The sequence below is a fragment of the Tupaia chinensis genome, unplaced genomic scaffold (genome assembly GCF_000334495.1).
Source record: "Tupaia chinensis unplaced genomic scaffold, TupChi_1.0 Scaffold000115_1, whole genome shotgun sequence".
Lineage (NCBI taxonomy): Eukaryota > Metazoa > Chordata > Mammalia > Scandentia > Tupaiidae > Tupaia > Tupaia belangeri.
Genome location: NW_006159579.1, coordinates 5585447 through 5600259, shown reverse-complemented (window position 1 = coordinate 5600259; position 14813 = coordinate 5585447). Strand labels below are relative to the sequence as shown.

At 45.8% G+C, this 14813-nt stretch overlaps 1 pseudogene; it reads left to right on the top strand.

Moving 5' to 3' along the window:
• The first annotated feature begins 11103 nt into the window (after positions 1-11103).
• LOC102487206 (60S ribosomal protein L27 pseudogene) overlaps positions 11104-14813 on the top strand; it is a 7820-nt pseudogene continuing 4110 nt past the window's right edge.

Genomic DNA, 14813 nt, shown 5'->3' with positions numbered 1-14813 from the left:
GGACTACTTGGGAAGGGCCTGGCTCGTTTCCCAGGGTCTCTTTCTGCATACTAGGTATGTGAGCACGTCCCAGTATGACTGAGGCTGGGGGCTGAATTACAGTGTGAGACTCTATTAGGGGTGCTCCCCCTTTTATCTCTCTCCCTCTTCCCCTCTCTCTTTTATGGAAAAAAATGAAAAAGAAAAAGGAAAACTTTTTTTTTTTGAGAGGTTTTTGCTATAGGGCATGTGCGCTCACCAAAAAGACAGAGAGACAGAGAGATAGAAAGCGAGAAATCACCCCCCAGGGGGGATGGTCACGCCGCAATCCCTTCTCCTCCATTCTCCTCTTGGGATCTTGGGCACACACGCACACGCGCCTGGCATGTGTTTAAGCCACTGGGTTTGGAAATCGAACCGTAGTAGACTGCACGGGAATCCAGCGACATAGCCATTACACCAACTGCTGGTCTCAAAAATGAAAACTTTTCAATGAAGTTTCTTTCTCACATCAATGAGTGTTGCAGGTTGATTACTTGTCTTCTCCAGGTACTCTTCATTCTAGGACCCAACCTGAAAAAGCTGCCCTCGAGTGGGACATGCCTGTGTCCTAGGTGGGGTCGAGGGCAATGGTAGATCTATGAACTGGCAGCTCGTACCATTTCTGCTGCGAGCCACACACAGAACGCCTGCCCATATCCTTCGGCTAAAGCAAGTATATAACCCAGCGGCCGCAGGTTTCACCCGGAACCGAAGGGTAGAGAGCAGACCTTGTCTGTTGATGAAGGACGGGCAGGTCATGCTGCGGGACAAGCGGAGTGAAGCTATTTCTGCAGCTATCTTAGGAAAACACTGTCTGGCACGGCTAGTTTCTTCTTGTCATTCATGCCTATGCTCGAATGTCGCAGAAAGGCCTTCCCTATCCACCCTACCAAGGGCTGTCACTGTCACTCTATGTCACATCACCCCATGCAAATGTTTGTCCTAGCACTTATTATCACCTGACATAACATGGTAGAGTTGTATATAATAGCTGCCTCCCTCCAGTTAAACCTAAGCTCCCTGGCAGTAGGGACTTCGCCCTGCTTAATGCTTTGTCCCCCCACATCTCCTCGTGAGAGGCTGGCCCACTGCAGGTGCTCAAAGATGTACGAGATTTTTTTTTTTTTTTACTTATCCAATTTTTTTCAATTTAATTTATTTCTTTTTTTGTATATACATTCAATCGCATTGTTTAGCTTACAATGTGAGTATTTTAGTATGTGAACATTTCTCCCCGGTCCCGTTGATCAAAATATCTTCAACCGATAACACACATAGACAAGTGGGATTACATCAGACTAAGAAGTTTCTGCATGGCAAAAGACACATTAATTAGTGTGAATCGACAGCCCTCAGAATGGGAAAATATTTTTGTAAATTTTGCATCAGATAAGGGACTGATAACCAGAATACACAAGGAACTAAAGATGTATGAGATTTTTTTTTTTTGGAGAGATTTTCGTTATAGCACGCGTGCACTTGCCAGACAGTCATAGAGAGACATAGAGACAGAAAGCGAGAAATCACCCCCCAGGGGAGATGGTCACACCGCAATCCCTTCTCCTCCATTTTCCTCTCGGGATCTTGGGCACGCATGCACACGTGCCCGGCGTGAGTTTTAAGCCACCGGGTCCGGGACGCGAACCGCGGCCGACTACACGGAAGTCCAGCGACATAGCCATTACGCTAACTGCTGTTTCCCGAGATGTATGAGATTTTTGAACCAAGCTGCCTGGTGCGGGGTGGGGGGTGGGGGGCAAAAAGCTCTAGTGAACATTCAGTGATGACCCTCATGGAAACAGGCTACTCCAGGTTACTAGAATGGTTCAAGCAGGCAGGACGGACTACCCCCAGGGTGCTGCAGAAGGAACTCAGACTTGGCGTGAGGGACTGGTACTTTCCCAAGCTGACCCTCAGCTCTAGTTGCAGTCATCGGAGGGGGCCTCTCCTCTTCTTTCTGGCTCCTCTCAAAGTCAACCTAATCCCTGTGTTGCTGACAGTAAAAGTACCCAGGATTGATGACTCTGGGAAATGTTAGCAACAATCCCTAATCTTATCACTGACCACGCAACCTCCCCCAGGCTCTGCTTCCAGAGAAAATCCCCAACGGCTATTTCCCCTCCTTTTCCTGCCCCTGGCCTATCAGATTTATCTTCCTAGTCTAAGTTCTCTGGCCAGTGTGCACTGTCCCACTCCTTGCCCCCGCAGTGTCCTGGGCTTAAGGCTGGGGGCCTCTCCACAAGCCCAGCTTGAACAAGGCTGCATTGAGAGAAGCCTTCAAGGCTCCGTATGGCCTTGAGCACTGTCTTTTCCATACCACAGACCCCTTTGGAAATGTGAATTCTTCCTTGAAAAACGGCACCACCACTTTAAGCATTTACTCTGTGCCTGTACTGTGCTATGGGCTTTGCGTGTTTGACTTTGCTGAACCCCCGTGAGCCCCCATGCGGTGGAGGGCTGCAATCAGCTCCCCAAGACACAACATACGTGGGAGCTTGGGGCCAGCACCTTCTTAGTTCAGATGGCACGTTTCGGAAACCTGTAACTACCTGTTCTGATTTCGTTTTCGTTTTTTTTTTTTTTTTGGAGAGATTTTCACTGTAGGGCGTGTGCGCTCGCCAGACAGACAGAGAGAGACATAGAGACAGAAAGCGAGAAATCACCCCCCAGGGGGGATGGTCACGCCACAATCCCTTCTCCATTCTCCTCTCGGGATCTTGGGCACGCATACACACGCGCCCGGCGCGAGTTTTAAGCCACCGGGTCCGGGACACGAACAGCGGTCGACTACGTGGGAGTCCAGCGACATAGCCATTATGCTAACTGCTGGTTCCCGTTTTCGTTTTTAAAACGGAAGTGTTCACAGGCCTTTGATGGCCCAACATGGAAGAGTAGAACTGCTTTTGCTGAGCAGCTATTGGGAGAGTTCTGCCTTCTCCGCCCTCCTGCCTTATCCCCCAAAGCAGCTCCCCAAACCAGTAAAGTATCATGTCCACAATGCTCATCGTGGAGCGTCAAGGAGGCAGAGTGGAAACGCACCAGACTTTTCAGTCAGACAGCCCTGCCCTTTCCAGCTGTACACTTTGGACCTCAATCTTCCCACCTGCTAAATGGGGCCAAGAGACACTGCTGCTTTGCCAAGGTAATTGAGAGGATTAAAGAAGAGGATGAATGTAAGGGCTCATTACCCTGGAGGTACCCCTCACGTGCTGGCTGGATTACTGGCAGTCTCTGGGGTGCCTGCAACACCTCTCTCTGGATTCTCAACATAGCAGACCCAGAACCAGGAGCTGGGAATGGGGCAGTCCCGACCCCCGCTGGGAACGCGGACCAGTCAGCTTCACGGCTCCCTGCTCAGCCAGCATATCCTGAGTAGATGCAGGAAGGCCACGCGGCTGACATATCTGTCAGTTTTCAGAATGCTCCCACCCGACGAGGGCCCTGCTCTGACAGGCACCACAGGAGGGCTGAGGCCCTGCTGGCAGCAGACCCAAATGTTAGCCGGGTTGCTAGATAGCTCTGGAATGAACAGTCCCTCAAGTCGGAGGCCTCGGCCTTGCTGCCCACCTGGAAGCCTGGGCTCCAGGGTTAACCCTCCCAGTCTTGTTCCCAGGGAACTTCAGGACACAGCTTGTGGAGCTGTGCTTCAGCCATTTGCTGCTGCTGTCGCTGAACACTACAGACTAGGTCATTTACACAGAAAAGAGATTTATTCAGTTCATTCTCCCAGAGGTGGGAAATTCAAGACTGAGGGGTTACTTCTGGGGAAGGACTTCTTGTCGCACTAAAACAAGACAGAAGGGCAAGCAAATATGCGAGATACAGAGAACAAATGGAGGCTGAGCTTAGCCCCTCGGGTAAGAGCGCCCTCATGACCTAAGCAGCTCTTAAGGTCCTACCTCCCGATACAGTTACATTGGCAATAAAATACCAAGATGAGTTTTGGCAGGGACGTTGATTCTAACAAATTATCCCAAAAGTTGACAGCTGAAAATAACGAATCATCTCTCCATTTCTGTGGGTCAGAAATCTGGAAGTGGCTTGATAGGGTGTCTTTGACTCTGGGTTTTTGCAAGGCTGTAGTCAAGGCGTCGACCTTAGCTGCAGTCATCCCTGAGCCTGGGAGATCAGATTCCATACTCACTCATGTAGTGTTAGCAGGCGCAGGAGATCCACCACCGCCGGCCTCATCACATGGACCTTGCATTATGGCAGGTGGCCTCCCACATACAAGTAATCGAGAGAGCGCAAAAGGAAGTGCCAAGGTAGAAGTCATAGCCCTTTTATTACCCAACATCTTCACCCACCCCTTCTGACATATTCTCCTTGTTAGATGTAAGCCAGTAAGTCTAGCCTGGGCCTGCCAGTGCCATGATGGTTAAGGCAGCCGAATCCCACATAGCTGATTATGCAGTTCAAGTCCTAGACCAGGCAGCTTGAAAAACATACCTGCTGTGCATGTATGAATGCTTCAAATCCCAAGAGGAGAATAAAGGAGAAGGGATTACAGTGTGGCCATCGCCCCAAGGTGTGCTTTCTCGCTTTCTCTCTTTCTCTTTCTCTCCCTGTCTCTGGCAAGTGCATGAGCCCTATAGCAAACTAAAGCATAATAATAATAAGTCTATACCACACTTGAGAGAAGGGGCTTACATAAAAGGTGACGACCAGGAGGTGGGGCTATCTTAGATGCTAGCTACCACATGGGGCTGCTCCTGGGACCTTGCAACTGTAAACACACATAGATCCGAGGCTGCCTTGCCTCTAGAGACACCTGCCCAGAGAGCCAGGAATTGGCCTGCCATCCTGCCCACAGCTGACTTATGCCATCTGTCACCAGGCCTTGCTGATTCAAAACCCTAAATAGCTCTCAAATCTGATCACTCACTCTCTTGACTGCTCCCACTCAGGCCAGGTGCCAGTATGTCTCATTGGAATGTTGTCACCAGTCTGCCCGCTGGTTCCCCTGTATCTGTTCTACCCCCTTGGTCCCCTCCCTATATCTTTCCGCTATCACGTGTCTCTTCCCAACAGTATCCAAAGGACCCTTTGAAACACAGATCCTATCTTTCTTGTTTGAAACGCCTCAGAGGCTTCCCATTTCTGTCAGCATCAAGACTTAAGCCTGCTCCACGGATGAGGAGATTCTACAGGGCCCAGTCACACTGGACCTTCCCTCCCTCTGTGTGTGCCAATAGGACTCATGCCCTCTGGAGACAGGCTTTGCCCATGCTGATTCTCCTCCAGGAATGCTTTTCCTGTCTTCATCAAGGTAACCTGTGATAGTCCTTTGGCTCTCAGTTCAAGAATCACTTCCTGTAAGGAGCTGCCCCTGTCCACTCTTGCCTAGGTTCGTGTCTCCTACTGAACACTCGCTCCTCTTGTCACAGCGCTTCTCCTGTTGCATGGTTCCTTTATGTGACCAGTCACAGTCTGCCTCCCCTCTCAACTGGAAGTGCCATAATGGCAGGGACTGTGTTTGGTTTTGTTAGCTATATTCTGGTGTCTAATGCCAGTGGATGCTCAAGAAACACTTGACTTCGGAAAAATAATTAGGAGCCAGTAGGTGGCATGGTGGTTAAGGAACTGGATCCTACAAAACCAACTTCATGGTTCAAGTCCCAGACATAGTGGTTTGGCAAACATGCTGGGTGTATTTGTATGTGTGCCCAAAATCCCAAAAGGAGAATGGAGGAGAAGGGATTGAGGTGTGGTCATACTCCCTGGGGGCGATTCCTTACTTTCTCTCTCTGTCAGCCCAAGTGTGCAACAACAACAAAAACCAACAACAACAAAACATGTAAGTCCCATGCAAATGACAAAACTGCAACTTGGATAATGTAAATTCATTAGAATTATGAAAGAACTTTGATAATGTAAATTCATTAGAATTATGAAACTCCAGGTTTCAGGGCAGGTTCAGAATCTAGCCAGCCAATCTACTTATTTTCAGAAGACACTAAGGCTCAGAGACATGGAAGGACTTACCCAGTCTACACAACTCATGAGAACAGAGACTTGAAGCCAGGCCTCCGGTGTGATCCTTTACCTACCATTTTCCATCTGTCACAAGCCCCACCTGTCTTCTATCACTACTAACCTGGTATTTGACAAACGTTAACAGAGCCTCTCCATTGGCCCTAAGGCATTGTCACAAAGACTCTGGAAGCTACTAGCAGCGTCTCCTTTCCGGTAAATTATTTTCTTAGTTTTGGAACTATCAAAAGATGTACAATCAGTTCAGGAAACAGCCATTTGACCAAAAACAAGAATCAGTTCCATTCTGGGTTCCTCCCAGGTAGAGTTCTGAACCCCCTGAGCTGGCAAGGGCCTGAGACGTTGTAGGTCAGTTCCAAAAGGGGTAACTGAGGGCCCAGAGACTTTTCTAAAGTCCCCCAGGGAATTGGTGACTGGCTGGGACCAGAACCTGGGTCTCCCCACCCTTAGACCAGTGTTCCTGTCTCCAGGCCAAAATGCAAATGGCCAGACAGGGTTGACTTGAAGGTCCCTGCAGAATCTGATCCAAAGCTAACAGACTTTTCTTAGAACACGGAATCTGAACTCTCAGACTGTGGTCAGCTCTGCAGACTACTCAGATGCTCAGGAAAGAGTAACTCTCTACTTGCCGAAGTGACAAACTGGTATCCCAGAAGATTGAAATGAGTTGTCAACGTTTAAAAATAGGAAGCTTTTTACATACAAATCCAGGTTCTCAGCTTCTCTCAGAAAAATTGAGCAACCTGTCCGTACCATCTGATGCCAACACTCAGCTGAACTGAGCAGTGGTTACTGAGGTAGCCACACACTGTCCTGTCCGCAGCTGGCCAAATTCCCACCTTTCCATTGCCTTCCTGTAGGCATTTGCGTTTGCAGTCCCCCTTCCATCGGATTTGAGAATCCTCTCTGTAACATACACTCCAGATAAGTGGTCACATAAGCTCAATTTGATGCCTCTGGGCATACAGAGTTCATGACTGGTGTTTTCCATCAATGGTCAAGTACCGAATGGGGGGAGAGGGGGAGAGCTGGATTTGATCCACAGCTAATCTGAAGCTGCATAACAGGTCACGTTATAATGTCATTCCACAGCCTAGCAAACATTCCTTGCCTCATAATCAGAACTCTCCCCTCTTGTTTTGGCTGAGGCACAGAAGAAAGCCACCTTTGGGAATGACTCCATAGACTTTGAAATAAAGTTCAGCTGCCACTGCATTCAGGGAAGACTTGAAACCAGTTTTCTTTTGAAGTTTCAAAAGCAACTGCAACAAATATCAAAAGAGGTTTGGAGGTATTACTTTGGGTTCTGGAGCAAAGACAGCTCTCAGACAAATTGTCTTTCCATGATATGCCAGGCTGGGCTGACTCTTGACCTTGGCCAGGAGCTGTCACCACCAACCACGTTGGGAAGGGGGTAGGGTGGGGTGGGGCATTACAGCGTTGTGAGGCCACTAAGCACTTCCTCAGGAGGCAGCCTGGGAAATCTGAGTAGATGCTATGAAGTTCAAGCGCACGCGCCCTATAGTAAAAACCTCTCCCAAAAAAAAAAAAAAGAAAGAAAACTTTGGAACTTTATTTTTATTATTCTTTTATTATTTATTGATTTCTCGCTTTCTGTCTCTCTGTCTCTCTCTGTCTGCCTGGCAAGCGCACGCACCCTATAGCAAAAACCTCTCCAAAAAAAAAAAAAGAGAAAACTTTGTAACTTTATTTTTATTATTTTTTTATTATTATTTATTTTGGAGAGGTTTTTGCTATAGGGCGCATGCGCTTGCCAGAAAGACAGAGAGAGAGACAGAGTGTCAGAAAGCAAGAAATCACCCCCCAGGGAGGATGGCCACACCGCAATCCCTTTTTCTCCATTCTCCTCTTAGGATCTTGGGCACGCACACACGCACGTGCCCAGTGTAAGTTTAAGCCACTGGGTCTGGGACTTGAATTGCAGTTGGCTACATGAGAGTCCAGTGACATAGGCATTATGCCAACTGCTGGTCCGCTTCGGAACTTTAAAATAGCAGTGGCTTTGTTTCTAAAAAAATGACTAGTAGTGAGACTAGTGGACTCCCACGTAGTCAACCATGGCTCGAGTCCCAGACCCAGTGGCTTAAACTCACGCTGGGCACGTGTGCATGCGTGCCCAAGATCCCATGTGGAGAATGGAGGAGAAGGGATTGCAGCGTGGCCATCCCTCCAGGGGGTGATTTCTTGCTTTCTGTCTCTGTCTCTGTCTGTCTTTGTGGCAAGCACATGCGCCCTATAGCAAAAACCTCTCAAAAAAAATTATCAGTAGTACAATCTCAAAACAACAGAAATATTAGAGTCTGGACTATTGGATCTGGGAGAAACCCTGTCCATTTCATCCTGTCCAATTCTCTTGCTTAGGAACCTTCTCACAGCACCTCAGTTGAGAATGGTTACCAGCCTCAGTGGGGGTACGAGTGTTTCTATGAATGGGTCAGAGCTGCTCCGTGCTGAGACTTTCATCTCTTGCCCCCAGTTTTATCCTCAAGAGCTGTTTTTCCCTTCATTTCATCTACAGCTTCTGAGCATCGTCATTCTAGCTTTTCCTTCATCTGCAGGCTAAATAGTTCCAGATCACCATTTCTTCCTTGGAAGACTTGATTTCGAGGCCTGGATATCCTCCTGCAACTGGCCAATATCCCTCTTCAGCATCTTCTCAAAGCAGCTCTGACCTTAACAGGACATAATCCTTGTTCCAGGACTTCCAAAGAAAGAAGGCTGGATCCAGCTGGGCCCCATCTCACACTCCACAAAGCGAGTACACATGGAGTGGTCTCTATCAGAAAACAGCTTTGCTTTATTTAACAAATATGTAGCTCGGCTTACTTGAGCAATCTTAATTCACTGAGTCCCCATAACCTATGAGGTAGAGCCCATTATCATTCCCAGTGATCAGATGATGAAACTAAGACACAGGGAAGTGAAGTCACTTGGCCAAAGCACCAGTTAAGTGATGAAGTTTGGAACTTGAACCCAGACCCTGGGAGTCTGGAGCTGATGCTCATAACAATCCCAGTGTGCCTCTCCATGAAATTATTAATGTCAAACATGAGCAGAAGGAATCCAGAGAGATCTGGAAATACTTAAGTCTTCCTAACAAGTCAGCCTCCATGCAGAAATGTGGTTTTTCCAAAGTCACCCAGTTCTGCCGGGATGGAGTTGGGACTGCAACTGGGTTCCAAATTCAGAGCTCTTGGCCCTAGCTACAGCTGAGTGCACTAATCTGATTTAATTGAAGTGGAAACAAATCCTCTAGGGTGGCGATGTCACTGAGATCCTATTCAAGGAAATGCAGTGCATTCCAACCTGGCTTTGAGCCTAGATGAGAATCTGACAGACCACAATCACGCCCTTGCTCCCTGAGCCAGGGCAAGGAGAACTACCCAATCTAAGTGTCTGATACTTCCAAAAGCACATGTTAGGAAACATACATGGAGACTTCATTACTCCATAGCCCAGTGATTCAGAAGCCATCACGGTCTCTGCTGGGCTGAAGTGCATCTTATATTAATCCAGAGATTGACAATCTTTTTCTCCTAGAGGGCCAGACAGTTAATATATTGGGAAAGGTAGTCACGTCTAGCCTGCAGACTCTAGCAGGGTTGCAAGAGAGTGTGCCTCAGGCCTAGAACATTTCCTTACAGGAACATAAGGAGCCCTCATAGCCTGTGTTGGGCATTTTACCTTGTTTGGAAATATAGCGACCTGTTCCAGACTTGATGTATGCTTCCTCGACCTACTTCAGAATGTGTGTCATATGGCGCCTGGCCAACCACACTGCTACATCTGCTCCTGGTAGGGAAGGAAAGGGGTCCCTTGCCTGCAGCACAAGAAGGATGCTGCAGTGGTACAGTAGCTTAATAGTGAGGGACAATCTCCCAGAGCCATGGAGCGAGACCTGCTCGGCTCATTCTGCTGGCCATGGGGGACCAGTGCTCACTACTGAAGTAGATCTTGCTCTGTTTCTTCCCTGTGTGAGTACAGTATTGCTTCATCCTGTGCCTGTGTGGATCATGTCTCTCTGGGCAGTTCCAATACCTGCAAACAATGCAGTAGGCTGGCATTTGGGGGTTGCTGCTCCTAGTGACAGGCATCACTATACTCTGCAAACCTCCAAGAAGCAGGACACCTCCCTGGAGGTGTTCACAGTTAACATGGGTGCAACAAACTGTTTAGTCTTCGCTGGCTGTTACAACTTCTATCTCAACTATTCAACTCTGCCATTGTAGGGCTAATGCAGAGATTCCTGCTCTAAGCTATAGGAGAGGAACATCACCATAAACAACCCATGCTACACATTTGAATTGTCAAATTTAAAAGAACTTCCCAAACAATTTAGCAGTACCTCTTTGCCCACAATTGATAAGCAACTCTTAACCACTCATTAAAATAAAACAGTAAGGGGGCCAGCAGGTGGCATAGTGGTTGAGGAGCTGGACTCCCACATGGCCAACTGCAGTTTGAGCCCCAACAGTTTGAAAATCACACCGTGTGCATGTGCGTGCATGCCCAAGATCCCAAGAGGAGAGTGGAGGAGAAGGGATGGTGGCCTGGTCATTCCCTCAAGGGGTGATTTTTCACTTGCCCTCTCACTATATCTATCTGTCTCTCTTTGGCAAGTGCACACACCCTATAGCAAAAACCTTTAAAAAACTTTTTTTAATTAAAAAATAAATAAAACAACAGGTGTGTGTGTAGCAAGAGAGAGTTCTACTACTCCTAACCTGGATCTTCTTGCCATAAAACAATCTCTGCATTTGCTTCAACTCCATCATCTTCAAAATGCCCTGGCATCTCTGACCTTGTCTGACCCCACCCACACTGGCTGATGGGTAAAGCATAACTCTCTCATGTGAGAAAAGAGGACAGTGGAGTTCGGTAAGGTCACTAGACACATCCCAGAATCCAACAGTAACAGTGAGCTCAAACTCACATTTTTCAGTTTAAGAAAGTGCCATTTTCTATGGCCCTACTTTCCTTCCTTCACAACTTCAAGAGCAGTAAAATGATTCCTCTTAAAACACTCAAGGTAGCCGGCTTTCCTTTCCATAGGCCCTGATGGTCAAAATGGGCAAGTTCATGAAACCCGGGAAAGTGGTGCTGGAGCTGGCCGAACGCTACTCAGGACGCAAAGCCATCATCGTAAAGAACATGATGATGGCACCTCAGATCGCCCCTACAGCCACACTTTTGTGGCTGGAATTGATGGCTATCCCCGCAAAGTGACAGCTGCCATGGGCAAGAAGAAAATCGCCAAGAGGTCAAAGATCAAGTCTTTTGTGAAGGTTTATAACTATAATCACCTCATGCCCACAAGGTACTCTGTGGATATTCCCTTGGACAAAACTGGTCAACAAGGATGTCTTCAGAGACTGCTCTTAAACACAGGGCCAGGCAAGAGGCAAAGGTCAAGTTCGAAGAGAGGTACGAGACAGGCAAGAACAAGTGGTTCTTCCAGAAGCTGTGGGTTTAGATGTTTTATGTTTCAGTTATTAAAAAGGTGTGTGGGGGGGCGAACAACACTCAATTGTTGGTGTTAATTTACAGTAAAGAAGTCCAGATGAGTGAGTTTTTATTGTGTAGGTTCCTTCTTGTTTACGTTAAGGGGAGGAGCAACATATCAGGAAGCCAGAGATGGCTGGAAGAACTGGAAGAAATACTTCCTTTCTCTGGACCTCAGTTTTCCCTTGGATAAAATAAGACTGCTTATTTATTTTATTTATTTTTTTTTGGTAATAGAAAGTATGTGCACGTGCACTTTGCACACAGGTGAAAGAAAGCATTTTTGACAGGGACTCGTCATGCTGCAATCCCCTTTCCTGAGTCCTCCAGTTCCTCAGGATCAGGATGTTTACTGCATGTCCAGCCTTAGCTGGGAATCTGACCCGACAGTCAGACATGTGGCTTCCAGCCCTGCAGTCCAGGACTCTATGGACGGAGCCACTGAGGCTGGGCCAATGCTGCAGGTGTTCAATGTCTAGCATTCTCAAACAAGCATATAAGGTGACAAAAAGAGCTGGCGACAAGAGGGAGACTTGGAGTTACCTTCCAGTTCCATCATATACTAGCATCATACCATTGGGTATTGTCACAACATCACTGAGCTTCTGTTTTCTCATCTGTAAAATAGGGCTATTATGATGTCACTAGGTTGTTGTGAGAAATAGGTGGGGAAAATATTTATAGCTGAAGCACAACACCGGGCACATCAATTTATCTGTAGTAAAATGTTCCCTTTTCCCTTGAAACACTTGTCACATGAATGCCAAAGATTTTCTTCCATTCTGGTGCTGCTTCTTCACTTTCTTGATGGTGTTCATTGGACAATCTGTAGTTTTGAAATCTGATGAAGTTCTATTTATCTATCTTTTATTGTTTGTGCTTTGATGTTATATATAAGAAGACCGTGCCTGAAAACATCATAAATATTTATTCATTTTATTCTAAGAATTTCATAGCTTTAGCTCTTGCTATTATGTCGATGATACATTGAGTTAATAGATCCGATCTGAACATATGGTATGAATTGGAGGTCAAACTCCATTGTTTTCATATGGATATCCAGTTGTTCCAGCACCATTTGTTGAGGGAACTTTTTCCCCTTGAATGGTCCTGGCATAGTTATCAAAAATCAATTGATCGGCTCCAGCAGGTAGCTTAATGGTTAAGGTAGCTTAATGGTTAATCATGGTTGACCATGATTCAAGTACTGGCCCAAGTAGCTTGAAAGTCATGCTGGGCATGTGTGCCCAAATTCACAAGAGGAGAATGGAGGAGAAGGTATAGCCATCTCCCTTGGGGTGTGTGTGTGTACCCAAAATCCTGAGAAGAGAACAAAGGAGAAGAGATTGTGGTGTGGCCACCTTTAGGGGGTGATTTCTGGTTTTCTGTCTGTCTAAACAGTGAGCTCACATACTCTACAGTAAAAATATCTCTCTCAAAAAAAATCAATTGATTATAAAGGTACAGGTTAATTTCTGGGGGTTAATTCTATTCTATTGATCTATATGGCTATCCTTATGACAATATGACAGTTTTGGTTACTATAGCTCTGTAATGAGTTCTAAAATTGGGTGTATGAGTTCTCCAACTTTGTTCTTATTTCTCAAGATTGGCAATTTCCATATAAATTTTAAGATGACCCTGTCTATTTCTACAAAAAGCTTGCTGGAATCTTTACAGAGATTGCATTGAATCTGTAAATCACTTTGGGAAATACTGACATCTTAGTAATACTGTCTTCCAATCCATGAATATAGGATATCATGTCAATTACTTATGTCCTTTTTTTTCCCCAATGGTGTTTATTGTTTTCAGAGAATAAGTTTTCACTTCTTTGTTTAATTTATCCCTAATCATTTTGTTTTGATGATATTATAAATAAAATCAGTTTCTTAATTCTATTTTTTGACTTCTTATTGCTAGCATGTGGAAATACAATATTTAGAAGCCAGCTAGGTGGAGTAATAGATAAGACAGTAAGATCTCTCATGGCCAGTTATGTGGTTCAAATCCCAGACCTGGCAGTTTGAAAACCATGCCAGGAACACATGTGTGCATGTCCAAAATCCCAAGAGAATGAAAAAGAAGAGATTGCAGCATGGCCATGGGGGATGCTTTCTCACTTGCCTTCTATTTTGTTCTAGTGAGTACACACATTTTGAAGCAAATCTGAAAAAAAAAACCCACAATTTTAAAAATCTTTTAAAAAGTTTATTCACTTATTTCTTCCATCAGCAACAGAAAGAGACGAGAGAGACACACAGAGGCAGCAACCCAGCAGGGGCTTGATGCCACAATCCAGCCCCAGATCATGAGAAAACACATGCTTGGCATACTCAGGAAGGTCTCTGGACATGAATCGAGAACCTTTCCATGTAAGTACAGCCTTGCAGAGCACCATGTTTTACCATATCACCACCTGGCCCTAATATAATTGATTTTTCCATATTGATCTTTATCCTATAACCTTGCTGAACTTATTACTTTTCCAAAGATGTTGTTTATCAGGTCAGAGAAGTTCCCTTCTATTCTAGTTAATTTAATGTTTCTGCAAATTCTGGTTATGTTGTGTTTCCATATTTACTTTGTTCAAAATACTTTCTAATTTCCCTTTAATTTCTTCTTCTTTTTTTTTTTAAATCTATGTATTATTTAAAAGTGTTTAGTTTCCAGGACCAGCAGTTGGCATAATGGCTATGCTGCTGGACTGCCATGTAGTTGACCGCAGTTCAAATCCCAAACCCGGTGGCTTAAATGCATGCCAGGATCCCAAGAAGAGAGTGGAGGAGAAGAGATTGTGGCATAGCCATCCACTCTGGGGGGTGATTTCTTGTTTTCTGTCTCTCTGTCTTTCTGGTGAGCGCATACGTCCTCTCCAAAAGAAAAAAAAAGTTTATAGTTTCCAAATTCTGGGGGATTTTTCTAGGGATCTTTTCTAATTTAATTGATTTCTAATTTAATTCCAAGAGGGTCAGAGAACATCCTTTCTATGATTTGAATTCTCTTGAATTTATTCAGTTTTTTTATGGCCCAGAATATGATCTACATTGGTAAATGTTACTTGCGCACTTGAGAAGAATCTGTATTTTTCACAGCTGTTGGGTAGAGTGCTCTAGAAATGCCAATTAGGGGGACCAAGAGTTAGTGTAATGGCTACATTGCTGGACTCCCATGTAGTCGACCACGGTTAGAGTCCCGGACCCGGTGGCTTAAACTCATGCCGGGTGCGTGTGCATGCATGCCCAAGATCCCGAGAGGAGAATGGAAGAGAAGGG